At 37.3% G+C, this 18,537-nt stretch overlaps 1 long non-coding RNA gene across 1 annotated transcript in view; it reads right to left on the bottom strand.

Annotated features, from left to right (window-relative positions):
• LOC132112911 (uncharacterized) overlaps nucleotides 1–16,444 on the bottom strand; it is a 100,842-nt gene extending 84,398 nt beyond the window's left edge. Inside the window, exon 1 of the long non-coding RNA XR_009425056.1 lies at nucleotides 16,336–16,444. This is a non-coding gene — a long non-coding RNA (uncharacterized LOC132112911). The remainder of the gene's footprint in view (nucleotides 1–16,335) is intronic.
• Between the last annotated feature and the right edge of the window lie 2,093 nt (nucleotides 16,445–18,537).

The following is an 18,537-nucleotide window of genomic DNA, read 5'->3' as shown; positions in this document are numbered from 1 at the left end:
TTTTATTTAGATTTATTTTTATGAAAATAAATAAAAGGTGTCACGCTTTCTTTCAGCATTAGCAGCATCTGATAAAGTGCTGGTCAGTCTGGCACAACATTTTTCTATTATGGGATTCATTCACAGCTGTTCCCCCCTCCGATCACTTTTTCCTCTGCTGTCGTTCTCTGTTAGGGCAAGTGTGCTGCTGCTAATCACAGCCATGTCCTCATCTGCCAAACAGCCACATTGCTAAGAAGCTCAACAGTGGAGATCCTGCCAATTTTAGTGCCACTCTTGGTGGCAGCAGGAACACCTGTGTCATCTGAGACTTCTGACCCGCGGTTTTCCCTTTCTGTCTCCCCTCCCTTCTCTCACTCACTCAATCCATTGTTTGTCTTTTCTGCTGCACAGCACAACCTGAGTCACAAAACAAAATACTTTTTGTGCTTTTGGAAGCAGAAAGCGCTTTAGAGATAGTGAGGGGGTGGGGGAAAGAGAGCGAATGAGTGCCAGACCTGGGACGTTTTTCTTTCTCTCAGGTGACTGGAATGCTATCAAGGACACGACTTGCAGGGAAGCCCGTGCAGGTGTTGTTTGTTGAGTCCTCAGCAAGGGCCCCTGGTTTAGGTGTCAAAAAACGACCTGGCTAACCAGTTTCAACTATGTGTACATTGTGTTTCATTGTCTGACGGGCTGCAACTGATTTGGGACTCAACTGCAAAGCAGCTCATTTGCCAGTAATTCCCAGTGCACATTATCCAAAGTGTGGTTGTTTTTGCCATGTTTCTTTTGTATGTGACTTAAAAACAAATCGAATGAATTCTTCTAGTTTGGCAAAAAAGTTTTGGGAAAAATTAATGTGGGTAGTAAAGCGCAAATAATTTAATGACAATCTATCGAAATATCGGATTTTGCTTGCAAACTTTGGTATTGTGGAAAATCTGAGCACGGTTTGTAATGTTGAGATCCATTTTGAAACCCTAGAGGACATGTGAGATTTATAGAGTCTTTATCTCAGGTGAAACGTCTGAGAAACATGCTGATGTCTCCATTTGTGCTCCATTTAATGGGTTGAAATCGAGTAAGTTGAAACCCAATCCTTACATTTAAAAGTGTAATCTGGCAATTTCTCTCAAAAGAAATCCTGTTGGCGCACAATAAGTGGTATAGTCTGGGCCTCAAAAGATCCATTTTTTTTGTATCCTTCATGGCACCGGGAAATGAAGGATGCATTTCGAGGCTGCATTTGAAGGAGTCTTTGAAAGGAGAACTGGCCCCCCGACTGAGCCTGGTTTTTCCCAAAGTTTTTTTTCTCCATTCTGTCACCGAAGGAGTTTTGGTTCCTTGCCGCTATCGCCTCTGGGTTGCTTAGTTAGGAAAACACTTATTTTCCAGCGATATCGTCGATTTAATTGCATAAATACTATTCAAACTGAACTGAGCTGGATGATGACATCACTAAATTCAATGATAAACTGCTTTAACTAAAGAAATTAGTGTTTACTACTTTCCTTTTGCACACTATTTTTCTATTTAATACTGTAAAGCTGCTTTGACACAATCTGTATTGTTAAAAGCTCTGTATAAATAAAGGTGACTTTACCTGATTTGTCTTGAAATGGGAGTCTTCGAATGCAGCCTTGGAAGAATGCAAAATGCTAAATTGGGAGTCTCAGTCATGAGAAATAAAGTCCCAGTTATGAAAAAAAAGTTACAAGTACCTGTTCATTTCTTCAAATGATTTATTTTACTCTGAGGATGAAACAGACTTCCATATTATCTGCACTGACTGTGTACTAAGCAAGCCCTCGGAACTACGAACAAAGAAACAAAGTTAATTCTGTCTTTGGATTAATTATTCTGTGCTTCCAGTGTTGTTTCTCTACACTTGTCAATGTATTGATGAAACATTTTTTGTGTGCGTGTGTGTGTGGTGGTGGTGGTGGTGGGTGGGGGGGGGGGGTTCTTTCTTTTGCAATTAGAAAATGTAAATCAAGCAGGTGCTGCTGGCACCATTTGGAATTTGTATGTATTTTACCTGAGGCTTCAGATCCTCCCTCTTTCTCGACATTACACCATAGAGAAGCTGACACACACAAACACACACACTCCGCTAGCAGCTTGTTGTTGTCAGTGCAATCACGGCGCCTCTTGTCTGTAGACTCAACCCGTTCTGACAGCCCCTCAAGATACTGTGGTCAAGGTTACTCTTCCATCATCCTGCCATTTTCATCACTTGACTCCACTGTACAAAAATGTGAGCTCTGCTCATATTTTTTCATTCTGTCACAATGTTTAGCATACTGTAAATAACTCCACAAGACCACACCCACATGGAAGGAACCTATATGTGGATATATGCGCATATATGAAACCTATATGCAGTGTATATGCACATATATGCTGCATATATGCTGCATATATGCGTATATATGCCACATATAGGCAAAATTGAGGTGCATATGTATGCATATACAGGAAATATAGGTCTCCTGTATTGCTTCTTCATATCCACATATAAGCCCTATACATACAAGATATGTCTTCTATACAGCTAATGGCAGGATCTGGTCATTTTGTAGCTCATATCTAATTTTTGACTGTCATACATGATGCCTAGCTCATATTTTTTGTTTTGTACTATTTGATTGATCTTGAGTAAATAAATAATGTACATTTCTACATTTTGGACTTTTATTTATGTTGCCTAGCAGCTATGGATTTTAATTTTACTATTATAGGTGAACATATAGGTGCATATATACGTGCATATATGTACCTATATAGGTATGTACATATATGTACATATAATATAGCAAACCAGCCAATTTTATATATGTCACATATATTAAAAACCTATATCAAAACCTATATTGAAACATATATGTTTATATAGGTTTTTTCCATGTGGGCAACTTCAGCTAGTTTAGTCAGTTATTATAATTATTATTTTAGGTTTTGTTTGTGTTTTTTCATTGTTGTTTTGTTTTTGTTTCTTTGTTTCTTTGTTTCTTTGTTTCTTTCTTTCTTTGTTTCTTTCTTTCTTTCTTTCTTTCTTTCTTTCTTTCTTTCTTTCTTTCTCTCTTTCTTTCTTTCTTTCTTTCTTTCCTTGCTCATTCTCACAAGCTACAGTATTTGGACTCACATGAACCTACCTGTTGGATCTGGATCACTAGTTACTCCTAGTACTCTGTGGGAAAATATTGTTCTACTTTCTTATTAAGGGAATTTAAATTGAGTAAAACAAGAACACTAACAACCAAACCAAAACTTTATCATTATGCTAATATCAGGACAGCAGAAAGTAACTTTTCACAGGGCAAGAAAGGCCCACTGCTGAGAATTAGAGCCATCAGGAGTGGTTTATGTGCACAGTACTTATCTCTTTGTGTTTTCGTGTGCGGTCTTTTTTTATTCCACTGGCAAGAGTCTTATTCCCACCAGCTGTCGGAATGCATAAAAAAAAACAGGCTTGTTGTTAAGTCTAGGGCTTAAGTCGCTGCCAAAAAGAAAAGCGTGGCGAATAACGGCATTAATTCTGTGATTTGAGCCACCACTCACAACCGCATTTAAAAGTGCTTAAAAACTAGCAGCTGGTGTCAACAAGGTAATAAAACGAGACGCAGGGGAGCACTCAGTGCGATTAGTGTGTGCACGTGGGACACCCGTGCAGGTTTAAACAGTAGCGGAGGCGCGTGCTACTTACTGGCATGCAAACGTGCTGCGTGGAAGACAGCAGCTTCTCTGTCACCCAGAGAAACTTTCTCACCCTGTCTTATGCTACATTACAATAGCTCCCATCATCATCTTTCTCTGTTTGTTTCGATAGCTTATAAGAGGGTCACTTACATTAACAAGACCAGAACTTTTTTCATAACATTTTTTTGCTCTTATTCTCTGCAACTGGAATATTTGTTATCTAAATGTACACTAATGGTTGGAATTAAGACAGTTTGTTGCCTGCAGCCATGCGTTCAGGACTAACGCGATTAATTAGGAGATAAAAAAACCTCAATTTCACCTCAGTAAACTTCACTGAAAATAGGGAAATGTCAGAGCTATGGCCTAGCGGTTAGCATATATGCGCCTACTGTTGGCCACATACTGAGCTGTGTAGTAAGTGTGAATCTGGCTCGCAACATGTCCTAATGCCTAATGCTCTACCCCTCTCTTTCTATTTTGGTCCTTTCTCACATTCAATTAAAGTGGCAAAAGGCCAAAACATATAATAAAAAAGGCGAAAATGACACTATGTAGTTAGAAACCTTCACACTTGGATGAGAAGTTTCTCTATGCCAGAATGAATGTTACTATTGTATCATATTGTAATAGCTGTGATTTTTATACAATAGATATGTAGTTGGAAGTATTAAGGAGATCGGGGCTAGTTTAGTTTAATAAGTCTTAAGTTCTATATATCAGTATGAACTCAAGATTTTGAGATATGTAGAGGTTTTACCAAAATGTTGTCTGCAATACAATTGTATGTGTAAATTAAGTAAAGTTGGTTACCTGATTTGTCATAAGTTGTTTTTTGATCAAATGAAGCAAGGACTGAATGGAAGTCTGTAGCATAAGGCTTGTCCAGATGAATGTTGAAGTCGCCTAAGACTAAAAGTGGACTGCCATCCTCTGGGAATGAGGACAGCAGCCAAGCCAGCTCCTCTAGAAAGGTGGCTAGAATTTGCCCAGGAGGGCGGTAAATTACCACAACCTGGAGTTTTATAGGAGCTGCTACAGTAATCGCATGAGGTTCAGATGAGTAATAATCGCATAGGGGAGAGTGGGTTGAGTGTTTCCAACTGATAGAAATGAGCACACCAGTGCCCCCACCCCAGCCAATCTGACGGGGGGTGTCAGAGAAAGTGAAGTTGTTAGACAGAGTAGCTGAGTCTTCTGGACCTTTCCGGGTCTCAGTCAAGGCCAAGATGCTGAGTGTGGATTGTAAAGAAAAAGCTTAAGTCTGCTTTGTTGACAGCTGACTGACAATTCCGGAGACCCACAGAGAAAGAAAGAGATGCAGTAGAAGATGTAGAGATAAAATGCAGGTTAGCAAGATTGCATTGCCGTCTGTGTGTGACGTGTTGTCAAGAGACAAACAGAATGGTTTGAAAACACATGATAGAGGTGGAAAAGAAAGGACAGGAACGGAAAGGAGAGTGTGTAAAGGAAATATAAATATAATACTTATGGGCGTTGGCAGTTTTGTTGCTCAGTGAAGTCACACAGGTAAAGTTGCAGGTCTTTATATAAAGTGTAAAAATGAAATTTTAAAAATGAAGTAGAAAGACTGAAATAGTACTTTCTTGTAAAACGTACTCCAATCATCTTTGCTCTATTTACTACTTACTGTAGATAAAATCATATTCAATGCATTACTCACTGTTTCTGTTAAGTAGCAACTTTTGAAAATTGTTTCAAAGTAAATCCTACACCGTGTCTTTTTCGGACATCATACCTCACTATTTTATTGACAATCTCATTTAGAGTATAATCATATGTTCTAAGATTATTGCGATGTTTTTGGTCACATTTGTTTCTCCATCCATTGCTTCTCTCCTCTCTACCTACAAGCAGCATGACGACCATATTTAGAGCATCCATTTTCGTCTTGACAATTTACAGCAGTTAGTGCTCCACCCTGAGCCATCTGGTCTCCTGTGCCTCGCTGCTCGGCAGAAATACGCTATGTATAATTCATTTAACAGATTATCTTTAGAATAGATTAATACAATAACGGCGGTGTGTGAAAGGTCATTTCAAGTACATGTAGCTATTTAAAGTAATGATCCTTGTGTAACTGTATAACGCTTTCTGACAGTCCACATACTGTAGTTTATTGTGCGTGTTCAAACGCTTGTGGGGGAGGGTTCCTTCAGACGTTACAGAGTGAAAATAGGGCCTGTTTTACATTAATCAACTGATGTGTAAAGGACAAAGACCCAAATTATAAAGATCTGTCAGTTTTGACAAGAAACGGACACCTCCAAACCTTAATTGCTTTAATCGAAGGGTTGAAATAAGAATAACTAGACATTTCAATTATGTCTAGAGATAAAGGTCAATAGAGGTTGATGGGAAAAGAAAAATGTTTTATTAATTATGCTAAGGGGAGCTGTTTGGATTAAGGCTAGGGCACAAGGATTATTTCCCGATTCAATAAATTGCTTTTCATCACCATTAACACATTTCCTTATATTCTCTAGAGGCACGTTTGGGAACGATGTTTACTGTGAGATTGTTCAACAAACCTGCACCAGACTTGGATTTAGCACATAGTACGGGATCCACCCAGGGGACCGGGTCCACACACAGCTGTTCTTTGTGCTGCGGTGGGCCGTACCTGCAATAGAGGCAGTGTGGGATTTGAACCATCGCCGCAAGAATGTGCCACCAATTTATTATTTATTAATTTCTTTATTTTAAGTCGAGGAATATGATAATCAACCTGGTTTGATAGGGTAATTAACTTGGCTAAATGAAAATCCCATGAGATGAAAGGACGGAAAACAGATGTTCCATTAAAGAGGAACACATCTCACGAAGGAGTGTGTGAAGATAAAGGGAGCGTGTTGAGTTGTGCTGGCAGCGCTAGTTGTCAAAACACCTGAGTTTGTGGCCATATAATGCTGCTCTTTTGTTGTTATGGGGTCTTTATTTGAGTACAGCTGTGCAGTTTACCCATTCCTGGGTTTGATGTTACATTTACAGAACTCAGGAAAGAAAAATATGGTTCAGGACAACAGTATAGTACGTGTTTTCAATTGGCAGAGATGCTTTACATTTGATTTGTGTGTTTCCTGGGTATCAAACCAGTGGTATGATTATTTGGTATTACTAGCTTTTCCAGTTTATCAGTATCAACTATTTGGTTTGCAGTATTAAGGAAACTATGTTTAGACTGAAACAAATTATACACAGCAGACAGTTCACAAACAAACAAACAAACACAGATGTATTTATCTCCAAAACTGACATTTTTCCAAAATAATGTGGTATTAAATTAATAAATACAAATGTATTTACCTTCATCTCCAAAACTGACATCTGTCTGTATATACACATACATTTGTAAACTGGATTAACTGATTTGTTTAAAAATCTGATTCAAATAAATGATTTGTTCATGCATTGTACTGATTCATAAACCAATCTTATTGTGCTACTTTTCCCAAGAATGTGCCAAGAAATTCAGATGTCAATGACATCTGAAATTTTTGAAAGTCATGTGAAAGTCTCTCTCTCTCTCTCTCTCACTCTCTCTCTCTCACACACACACACACACACACACACACACACAGTAGCTTTAAGATCTAAGAGAAGACTATATCAGCATTAATGTTCTGTGACTTGGACTTTTGCATCATTTGATCTTTTTTAAAACTTTGTACTAATGCATTTATTTATGTTGGTGTCTTCACTAAGGCACAGACTGTCTTTCTGTCAGAGGGTGGGATGACTGAACAGACTGACTTCACCGGTTGGCTGTTGACTTAGTGGATAGCAACATCAGTGGCACAACCAGAGGCAAAGTCACACTCCACGGCAAACTCACACAGAGTGAAGCCATCTGCTGCTCTCTTGCAACTCTGGAACAAACACACAAAACTGTCAAAAGTTCCCCACGATCGCCTTGCGCTCTCTCTCCTTTGCTCTCTTTCACGCACTCTCTCTCTTTCCCACCCCTTTTTCGCAGACTTGGTAACACTATTCCAAGTACACATCCCAAATGCAGTCACACATGGTTCGAGAAATGGTCACTGAGTTGTGTGTAACCTTTTGCCCTCTGATACTGCAGTTTCCAAATTTGTTGTAAAGTGGGATGACAGTGCAGCTGGAAGTTGAATCCAGATTTTTCCAGCAATTAATTTCCCAATGTAGTGTCAGGAAAACAAAACAAGCAGTGATGTGTGAGTCCACTCACCGCAACACAAACATTCAACCTTGTTGAACCGAGTTCAACCGAGTTGCTCTTGTTGAACTTATGCTGCATTCCATTCAAATCAGAAAGTCAGAATTGACACTAGTACCTCTGATTGAATCCCATTTAAGGTTCCAATTTAGAAATGTGTGTGGAAATCCACAACTGCCAGGATTTGGGTGTACTGTATGATGTCACAACATACACTCTTCAAAATAAAGGTGCTTCACGATGCCATAGAAGAACCTTTTTGTCTAAATGGTTCCATAAAGAATCTTTAACATCTGAAGAACCTTTCTGTTTCACAAAAGGTTATTTGTGAAGAAAGAAGGTTCTTTAGATTATAAAAAGATAAGAAAGAGATGGTTCTTTAAAGAACCTTTGACTGAATGGTTCTTTGGTGAAACAAAAATGGTTCTTCTATGGCATCATTTGAAGAACCTTTTGAAGCACCTTTATTTTTAAGAGTGTAGCGGTACCCAGAGAGATATTTGCTGCTATGATGTAAATATTCAAAAAACTAAATGCAACAGCGAGTCAAAGTTCAGGTATTCTGGCATAATAAAACCTGTTTAGCTAATGTTGATGGTAAATGATCACCTGTGACAACTGTGCATCTGCAGAACAAATGCTAACTCATTTAGCATGTTGTTGACAGTTGAACACATGCAAAGCTAATGTTTATGTTGCAATTGAATTTCCTTCTGTGTCTGATTATTTGTTTAATCATTGTAAAATGAATGGGAAATTAAGTTTTTGCTGCCTAATATTGCTGTGAATATAGAATTTTTTTTTTTGATGTATCAAAAATACAGACAAACAAACAACAAAACAAAAAAATACAACAGCATTTATTTGAGATATTGTGATCTTTTGTGACATATTTATAATGTCATTGAAACAATGTCTTCTTATGAAAGCTTACAGTTTAAAATATAGCGAGTGCTGAAAATACTAGTATGTATTATCAATTCAAAATAATTGTAATATTATTTTTACCATAGCTAGCATGGGTACATACAGTGCCAGCCTTTCACAACAGTCTGTGTGTTGTAATAAATATTGCAATCGTCCACTGTTTCCACATACATGAAATACTGTGACAGGATAGTCTGTTTTATCAGTACCAACAGAAACCCTATCTGTAGTGAACATTTCTGAACTTCCTCATCATTGAAATACAGTACTAACAGAAGTTATAAATCACATCAGTGCAGGCCTTCCTCTCCCATGATGCCAAGCATGATCTATAACTCGTTGTTGAATGTATAGCCAAAACATATTGAACATATCAACTTGAGTTGTGAACTCTAAATCATATAGATTTTTTTTACAATAATCTGAAGCCAGTTTTGCAGTTTGTCATGTGGTGACAACTTACCTGTTAAGAAGTTAACTCTTCACATCAACTATCAGGGGTAAGCAGTTAATGTTTAACTGACAAACTCCCGTATCAACATGCCATGCTTTACATTACAATTCTGACCACAAAGTACTTTCTCAGACCAACTCAGACTAGCATGAATTTCCACATTTGTCCACTTTTGTTAGTCTTTATCAGCTCTATTCTTAAGGTGGTATTGCTAATGGACCAACATAACTAAGCAAGTTTAACTTGCAAAAGTCCTGCTAGTTAAGCTAGTCAAATAGCCTTGACAGAGACACATGAAGTCACGGTTTGACTAGTTAGCACATTCCAATTTACCCTTGCTGGTACTGTAGATGCCACAACTACATTATTCTGCATACATATTTCAACTTTCACCATACTCCAATTAGTTAAATAAATTTAAATGTTTATAATTTTATATTATATAAATGTAACCTTTCACCAGGTATTACAGAATTCATTTGGATCATTTCACATATTGTTTTGTTGTTTAAAATTTGTGATATTGTGTAGTGCAGTGAAAAATAAAAATGCAAGGTCTTGAGATGCGTTGGTTTTAAAAATGAAAATGTTTTTAACTTGAGTTTGTTTAGAATACAGATGTCAATGCATGAGACAAAAGACGTGAACATGGTGGTCAAACGTGTCCGTCTAGCATGTTTACATACAAAACAATGGGTGGAATACAGAAATGCATTCTATGCGAACAGGCCCTTTTTTCCTACATCGGATATACTTGAAAAATCTTATGCTTACATAATTTTATTTTTATTTATTTTTTTGTAGCTACTTGCACACTAGTGAAATACCGTGTTTTTTTTTTATTGTTTTTTTTTTAGTACAAGTAGTCTTTATGGAACTGGATTTTAGCCACTTCCCTCATGTGATTTCTTGTTGTCTTCAGCAAGACCTTTTATCTTTTGTTGACCGTGCACTGCTGCCATGGAAACACTTATAATAGTTCTTTTAAAATCTGCAGGCTACTTGCTGCTCAGATCAAAGAGCGACACATTCCACAGCAGTTCTTCTTCCTTCCTCAGTCCCTCTCATTCCCACGCTGTCTCACTTTCTCCATATGTGGAACCCCATCTGCTAGTCCAAAGAGCCTTTCAAGCAGAAAACACTGAGGGTTTATGCTGGTGAAGTATTTCCTTTACAAAAGTCGATCATTATAATGAGTAAATGTTATACAGAAGAAATCACCTCCACCCCTCCTGCATGGCATGCCTCTAACTTCTTGCTGTTCTTGTTGACATTTGGAGGGCTGTGACAAAGCTTTCCTTTCACGTGGTCTCAAGCTCGTGGGAAATGCTGGTGTATGTCGCAAATGCAACTTGACACCATCTGCCACCAGCCTGGGAGCGGATGATAAAGTTAGCATGATCATCGCTAGCATCTTCGTCCCACTGCATCCTCCTCCTTTTCAGTGCTGGCCTCTTCCAGGAAGTGTGTGTGAGTCAGACGTCCAGCTGAGTGTGGCTGACCAGACTTGGCTCCCACGAGGGCCCTGTGGGAGGGGAAACAGGGGGAGAAATCAGAGGATGGGTGGGTGAAGGGATGTATTGTGGTTGCATGTGGTTGACTATACCAGGCCTGCAAGGCAGAGGGCTCGAGTTTAGTTTTGTACGCCATAAGGGCTTTTAAAAAATTTTCTAGTGTTATGTAATTCTGACCCCAGTGACAAAAGCCAATCTGCACCTATTTGTTCGCCTATTTGTTCTGCACCTATTTTTTCGCCAATTACATTTCTTCAAACCCCAACATATGCATGTTGGGTTTTGTCACTTCATTCAGGACAGAATGATGTTAAATTTGAACTTATCTTAAAGTTATGTTTAAGCATTTTGTTAACATAACATTATTTTTCGAGAGTCAAACCACAAGACATTTTACAACACAAACTAACCTTGTCTTGTCATAAAATCTCAGATTTTCTACAACTTTATGAGAGTTACTGACCTTGACACACAATCATAAAATGTATGTAGGTGTCCTTTGTATGACATTTCCACTTTTATGTTTATGTTAAATTATTTGGTGGACCAAAAGTGGACCTAACGTTTTTCCAAAATATAATATAATATAATATAATATAATATAATATAATATAATATAATATAATATAATATAATATAATATAATATAATATAATATAATATAATATAATATAATATAATATAATATAATATAATATAATATAATATAATATAATATAATATAATATAAAAGCAGTAAATTATTGTTGTCTAAGAAATTGTGGTAAAACTTCACTTTCAGCCTTTATGTGTAGCACATTATAAAAGTAGTTTTAATGTATTAATTATGGCTTGTAATGCACATTATAATGCATTTTACAATTTCATGAATAATTGTAACCATTATAACACTTATCAATTAATTGTTACACTATGCATTTTAAATTAGGCTATAATTGTAAATATATATAGATACATACATACAGTATATATACTGTATATGGCAAGATATAGTGCATTACAATGCACCCTATAAACAATTATAATATGTTATACCCTTTCATAACCTTTATAATGCATTATACATAAATGTTTACCAATAAAGTGTTACCAAAATGATAAAAAATAACAAAAGATTATGTCAAACTTGATGCTGATAACAGAATTGAGCCACCCAGCTTCTACACGCGCAATAAGTAACATGCAAAAGGACATTTTGGTTTATAATTCTGCCACACCCACATTAATTAGCGAAATGATTAAACATAACTTTAAGATAAGTTCAAATTTTACACCATTCTATCCTGAAGTGACAATACCCAACATGCATATTTCTGGATGAGTGGGATTTTCAGTCAGTATGATTTTCCTGTGGGTGGGGCTGAAATTTGCTACTTTGCTAGTTGTGGGTGTAGCTAATTAGGTAAAAAAAAAAAAAAAAAAACACAGGCTGGCTGCTTTGCTCCTGTGAGGACACATGCTTGATTAGGAGTTTTGTACTTTTTATTAGATTATAAGTTATGATAAATGACAGTGATTTCAGTTTTATCACTTTTGTTACCTTTTAATTTCAGTGCGACGAACAGGCCATTTTGGTTTAATTTTACCTGTTATTAATTTCTGCGATTTCTGATTTGTATCTTGGTATAGGCACAGCTAATCTTTAATTGCTGCTGTTTAGGCCGCAGAAGGAGGTTGATTAGCTGACCGGATATTCTGGGCTCTTTCCTGTTTGTGTGGCAATGGCCACTCGTCTCTGCTGGCAGGGACTAGGAGCAAAGAAGCGTCAGGAGATATTTAATTAAGACAACAGTTCAATTAACAGCTCAATTAGCTGAGGTAATTAGAAGCTCTGTTGGAACAAAAGCCAGCACACTCAGTGGGTCCCTGTGCAGAAGCAGGGTGGCTCAATTCTGCCATCGGCTTCATAATCCTGCTTAAGCACTGGACTGAATTTTCACCTTGAGTGCCTGGAGTGGGAATCTTGTACAAACCTACAAATTAGGCATGCTAATTTCTTGAATGCTTTGAGGATCTTTCTGTTAAACTGAGTAAACTTTGGACTGGCATGCCATTCTTTCTGTTACAGGACCTATAAATAACCATCATTTTGCTTTGGTTTGACTAAGCTGTCTGTATTTTGACAAAGCTATCTGTGCCTGACTCTATGTTCTACTACTATCATGTTTGACTAATAAAAAGACTGTCTTATAACATTAAACATTTTTTGAAAGTTCTTAAAACCATATAAATCCACCTTAGGTTTTCAATTCTAGGAACTTAGTACATATGTTTAATGTAGATTTCTAAAAGATTCTTTCATTTATTTATTTTATTATTTTGTACACTCTTATTTGTCATTGACCCAGTTTTATTTCATATTTGGCAATCTATCAAAACCTCTGAGCAAACTTATCAGGAAGACCAGAAAGTCCTAGACTTAATCTACAGGAGATTTGATATACTAAGTTGCAAAGAACAGAATGCTGGCAAAACTGTAAACACCCTTTAAAAGCACCTTCAGCCATCAGCTAGAAACACCATACTCCATGTTCTTGTATTGTGGTGTGTGTTGGCCTCCTGTAGAGGGTAGAGATCACAGCAGGCGCAGCTGCTATGTTTAGCTCAGTCCTTGTGTGCCTACGTCGGGTACGGCCTCATTCCCTGAAGCCTGGCTCACCTAATCAGCCCTTGTGTAAATCACCAGGTGAGGCTCCTTATTTGCTGTTGTGCATAGACTGAGATCTCCAGCATTAGTCCCATTCGGAGTGCTGCTGAACACCTGATGACACGTCCGGCAAGACACAGCCTTGTCTCTGTAGCAGATGGGGTGCTGACCTCAGGGACTTTTGGAGGCGGTGTGTGGAACTGTGCATTGGCTGTATTGGTGAGGAGAGAAAATTCACAGCCACGGTCCTGGTCTACAGCATCTTGCTGTAATGAGATCTGCAAAAGCAGAGTCCAGCTGGGCACAGCAGGGCAGGTCAGCACAGGGCAGGAGACAGATATGTAGACTGTGTAGAGTTAGACTTACAGATGAGATGAGCTCATTTTTGAGACCTGCTGCAGATGCAGGGTAGCGAGCTTATTTATATGGTCCAAAACACTGGATGTACCTGGTTGGAGCCAAGAATATGTCTGTTTCTAGTGGTTTGCAGGATTATGGGCTTCCATTTTTGTTTATTTCATATTAATAGTATGATAGTTACTAGACGCTTGGAATATTATGGCTTAAAATTTGTGTGTGGAGACTTTTTATTTGATCAAATGACTTCTCTGAAGAACATTTATGAAAGTTTTTCATATTGATTATTCTGTTTCACTTTGAAATACATGATAATAAGGAAGCAAATGGGTTGCAAACACTGCTTAATGTCACGTCAATGATTACTCCTGGTTTAAAACAAGATCAAATTATAGCATTTGCAGCATAATGTTGATTGTTTTTCCATTTTTTTTAGCAGATTGTTTATACCTTGTGGTTATACTACTGAAACACTGAATATTTTATTGTTTATGGATTGAACCCATTCACTTCTATTATGAGTGCCTCACTGTAACCCAGCTTTCTTTTCTTTTTCTTTTTTTTTTTTAAAAGGATGGATAAGTACATTTTTGTGTGTGTGTTTATGCCACAAGTGCTTTTGATCAAGTGAACTGAACCCAGAATATTCCTTTAACATCCAAATAATGGCAATTTTGTCCCGGACTACCCAAGATGATCCCGTGTTCTGAAACAGAATTCAATGTTAATGGATCTCACAAAGTTGTGGTGAATCTTGTGACAGGATGAGTTGATGTTCGTCACTAACAGTCGAGGGCTGAGGGCTGTTGCCACATTCCACATGCCACATGTTGCCCTGCACTTCCCCTGCTGTTACCTCATCACACCCCGACAGCTGGGCCTCCAGTCCACTTTCTGACAACCGCAGTCTCTGCAGGGCATGTGACTGCATCACCAGTGGACTGGTGTTAGCTTAGCACGGGCCTGAACTCCAGGTTTCCTGTCAGCAGCCCTCATCACTTCCTACTGTTGGTGTGAGCTGCGTCCCTCATCCTGCCAGCTGCTTCTGAACACAGAACAGGCGAATCATGCTGAAAACATGTTGTTCCTGTGACCATTCCCCATTTCTTTAATTGAGTATTAACAACATGAGCATCATCTGAATTAGCACTTAGGCTAAATGCAAATTTATGGTATTGATCTTCACAGTGTACCTGTGAAAAACTGTTAGCATAAGACAATTGTGTGAGCTTCGGAGTTCCACATCTGTTCATATGTGTTAATGGGAACTTTTAAATGGTTTAAAGTAAGGTTTGAGAGGCTTTCTCCTTGTACAGATTTAGGACAGCACTTTCCAGAGGCTATGTTCACAGTGACTTTAAATGAAGGGCGGTTGTTAAAAAGAAAGAGACAGAAAGACACAATGTGTGAGAGTGAATGCAGATAGAGGTATTATATAATTCACTTCCTAGTCAGTTAGGGTCATGTTCACACAGTCAAGCAATCAACTAGCTGATAACTAGCTAATTTTTAACCTAAAAATCACACAGACACAATGCACACGACATGAGTTTATGTGGCATACGTACTGTATGTAAAAAGCGTAGAAAAATGGTTATATTACCCAAAACATTAATGTTTAATATATTGTTAAAGTGAGCCGCACAGACCATCTACAATGACATCAGGCAAACACTTTTATGCAAAGAAACTTGCACTGCATTATTAAAGACATGCATTTGTATTAGTTGATGCATGTTCATTTGGGAATTAAACCCATGATCTTGGCAGTAATGCCAATCTGTACTGTTTGTGCCTCATAAGATCACATGGAAGATGTATGTTTTTACACTTCTTCTGCTTATGTAAATGATGTAAAAGTGTTAAAGAAGTTACAATACTGTTTATACTATTCACAGTTTATGAAAATGAACAACAACCAAGTTGTTAAAGGGATAGTTCACCCAAAAAATTTAAATGACCCCATGATTTTCTCACCCTCAAGCCATCCTAGGTGTATATGACTTCCTTCTTTAACGCATAATATAATCTGAGTTATATAAAGAATATATGTATAAATATTAATATGTAATAATGTAATATATAGACGGTTTCAACGGCAACAACATAAACAAACGTTACTGCGCATGCGCGCTTTTGTGGACCTAACTTAACTTCCGGTAGACTTCCAAATAGAATCAATAACAACAGCAATTAATTATTTCCGAACAGGAGATGCATAAAGGGCGAGAAATAGAGGTTTCCCCAGTAACAGCTGTAAACAAAGCAGAGCTACGCTCACAAACGTTGCGTTATCAGGCATATAACATGCAAGACTTCCTTCAGAAATACAGTGATATAAAAAAACAACCATGCCTCGTTTTGATATTTAAACATATAAATGTAAGGAATTATTATTATTAAATGTGCAGTACGTAATGTTACTCATATTTATTCAACGAAGCCTTTTTGAAAATCGATCAGTTTTAAAATCGTGGCGAGTCTCCAAAAATAAATAAATGTATGGGAAACACATCCCACATCACAACCACCTGAGCCCAACTTCAGTCTACTCATCACCTTGACTTTAACTGCGTTTGTAGAAGGCACCGCAGCCAGACCGATGTACACAACACAGACCGGAAGTTAACTTGGGGCCAGGTGCGTGCGCCTGATGAAACCATCTCTCTCTCTCTATATATATTATATATATATATATATATATATATATATATACTGGCTTTTCTCTTTTTCTGGCGTTGGGTGCTTGAGTACCTGCCCCTTTGCCCCTTGTTGCCCAAAGTGCCCTTTTGTCAAAGCAAAATTTCCTCTAATTTATTTTATTTTTTTTGTCATAACGTACCCTTTTGTCAATGCCTGCCCATGCCCAATCTAAATATAAGTAAAATTTCTGAATAATAATTTAGCCGTCAATAAGATGACCCACATTATGACCTTTCCCGTGACGACGTTGACCTCATCCGACCGGGAAGATTCATCACCCCACACGCGCATTTTTTAATTGCCAGAGGATATTTTCAACACCGCGGAAGCTGGTAAGTGGTGTTTCATTCTCAGCGAAGTGATTTTGATATTTATTTACTTATAATTATTTTACAAGAATGACGTGATGTGAGAATATGCAGATATGTTGTTTATATTGCGGTGTGTAGCCTGTAGTGTAGAAGTAACGTTAGCGTGCTGTTTGAGGGAGAATCGTTTCACAGGCATCGAGGGCAGAGGCGTCATGCCCATTCAAAGATTTCTGAGCCAAGAGGATTTTAAATGCAGCTTCCAAATTCAATGCTAAATTCAAATCTGTGTTCGCTGGCTGTTGCTGAGCCAGAGACAGATGCGTTTGTACAACTATTCATGATAACCAATCAGAAACGATTCTGTTGCGCTTATGAATGCAATGGCCAATCGGAGACGTGCAGAAGAGTCATCACTGAAACGCAGTGTTTTGTTCACTTGCTCGCTGGCTGAATTATTTAGCGAATTCTCTCATCAGAAACAACAAAAAGTGCAGATGTGCATAATATAATGTAAAGTGCTTCAGTGATTTTAATGGGAGTTTTTGAGAGTGCCTGAACTCTGGCTAGACTGAATGAAAATGTTCTTTGATAATGTAAATTTTCTTTACTCTCTGTAAAATGAAAGTGTTAAAATAAGTAACTTACAATATTGTTATTAAAATTTACATTAAATGCAAATTCAGTTGTATTGAAAATATTTTATGGCATGATATGGCACTTAAGTAAAAAGTCGGGGTATTATGTGTAGTTAATAGATTACACTACTTTTCCATATATTCATCAAATAACAATCTATAAAGGTGCAAAACGCGTTTACTTACATGTTTGAGAATTGAGATATTTCCTGATATATGGAGATGACATGATTACTCTGAGCTGTTTACAAAGCTCCGAACAATTCAATTCCAAACAATTCATGTTTGGAATTGTTTTGAATAAAAAGGAAAAATAAATAAAACATAAGCCTATATCAGTTATACAGTGCTTTCGTAGCATTACTTATACACCCCCCCCCCCCCCCCCAATGTGCCCCCTCAAAAATCATGAATGCATGACGCCCCTGATCGAGGGGCCTGGTCTTTTTATGTTATTTGACTAAACTATTATTATATTACAGTATTTATTTATTTTTTAACACATAGAGTGCCTAAAAAATAATTATCACAACACTGGTAAGGCTTATTCAGATTTTCTCATTCTCTGAATTATCATTGAAAATAAAAACAATTCAGAAATTAATTAAAATATAATTATATTTTAAATGTGACACAAATATTTTTTATTTTCTACAACAGTGTTTACGACAGCAAGACCACTTTAGCCAGTAAACTAAATAATATCTCTCTGGAAATAAATTTACAAATATCAATGTCAATATAAAATGAATAATATACCTGACCTTCCATCAAAGTGCAGTGTCCAGGAGATTAATAACACATGTAGCCTGTCATTTGTTTACATTGCAAAGGTGTTCTATTTTAGACAACTACAACAGTAATAATAATATTAATCACTATATTCCAGTGTATCAGTATTTTAATGTTTCGTATCAATATTTAAGGTGGATTTTTGATTAGGTGCAAGAGTAGTAGTGATGGTTAAAATAATAGATTAATGCTGAAATAGTAAATTGAGCCTTGTTCCTAGATGGACAGATAGTGGAAAGTAATAGATCAGATGAGGAGATGGAGATAGAGGAAGAAAAAGAGGGACATGTAGAGGCACACATG

The sequence above is a fragment of the Carassius carassius genome, chromosome 32 (assembly GCF_963082965.1).
Source record: "Carassius carassius chromosome 32, fCarCar2.1, whole genome shotgun sequence".
Taxonomy (NCBI): Eukaryota; Metazoa; Chordata; class Actinopteri; order Cypriniformes; family Cyprinidae; genus Carassius; species Carassius carassius.
The sequence above is the reverse complement of the archived record's forward strand: the minus strand, read 5'-3'. Positions and strand labels throughout refer to the sequence as shown.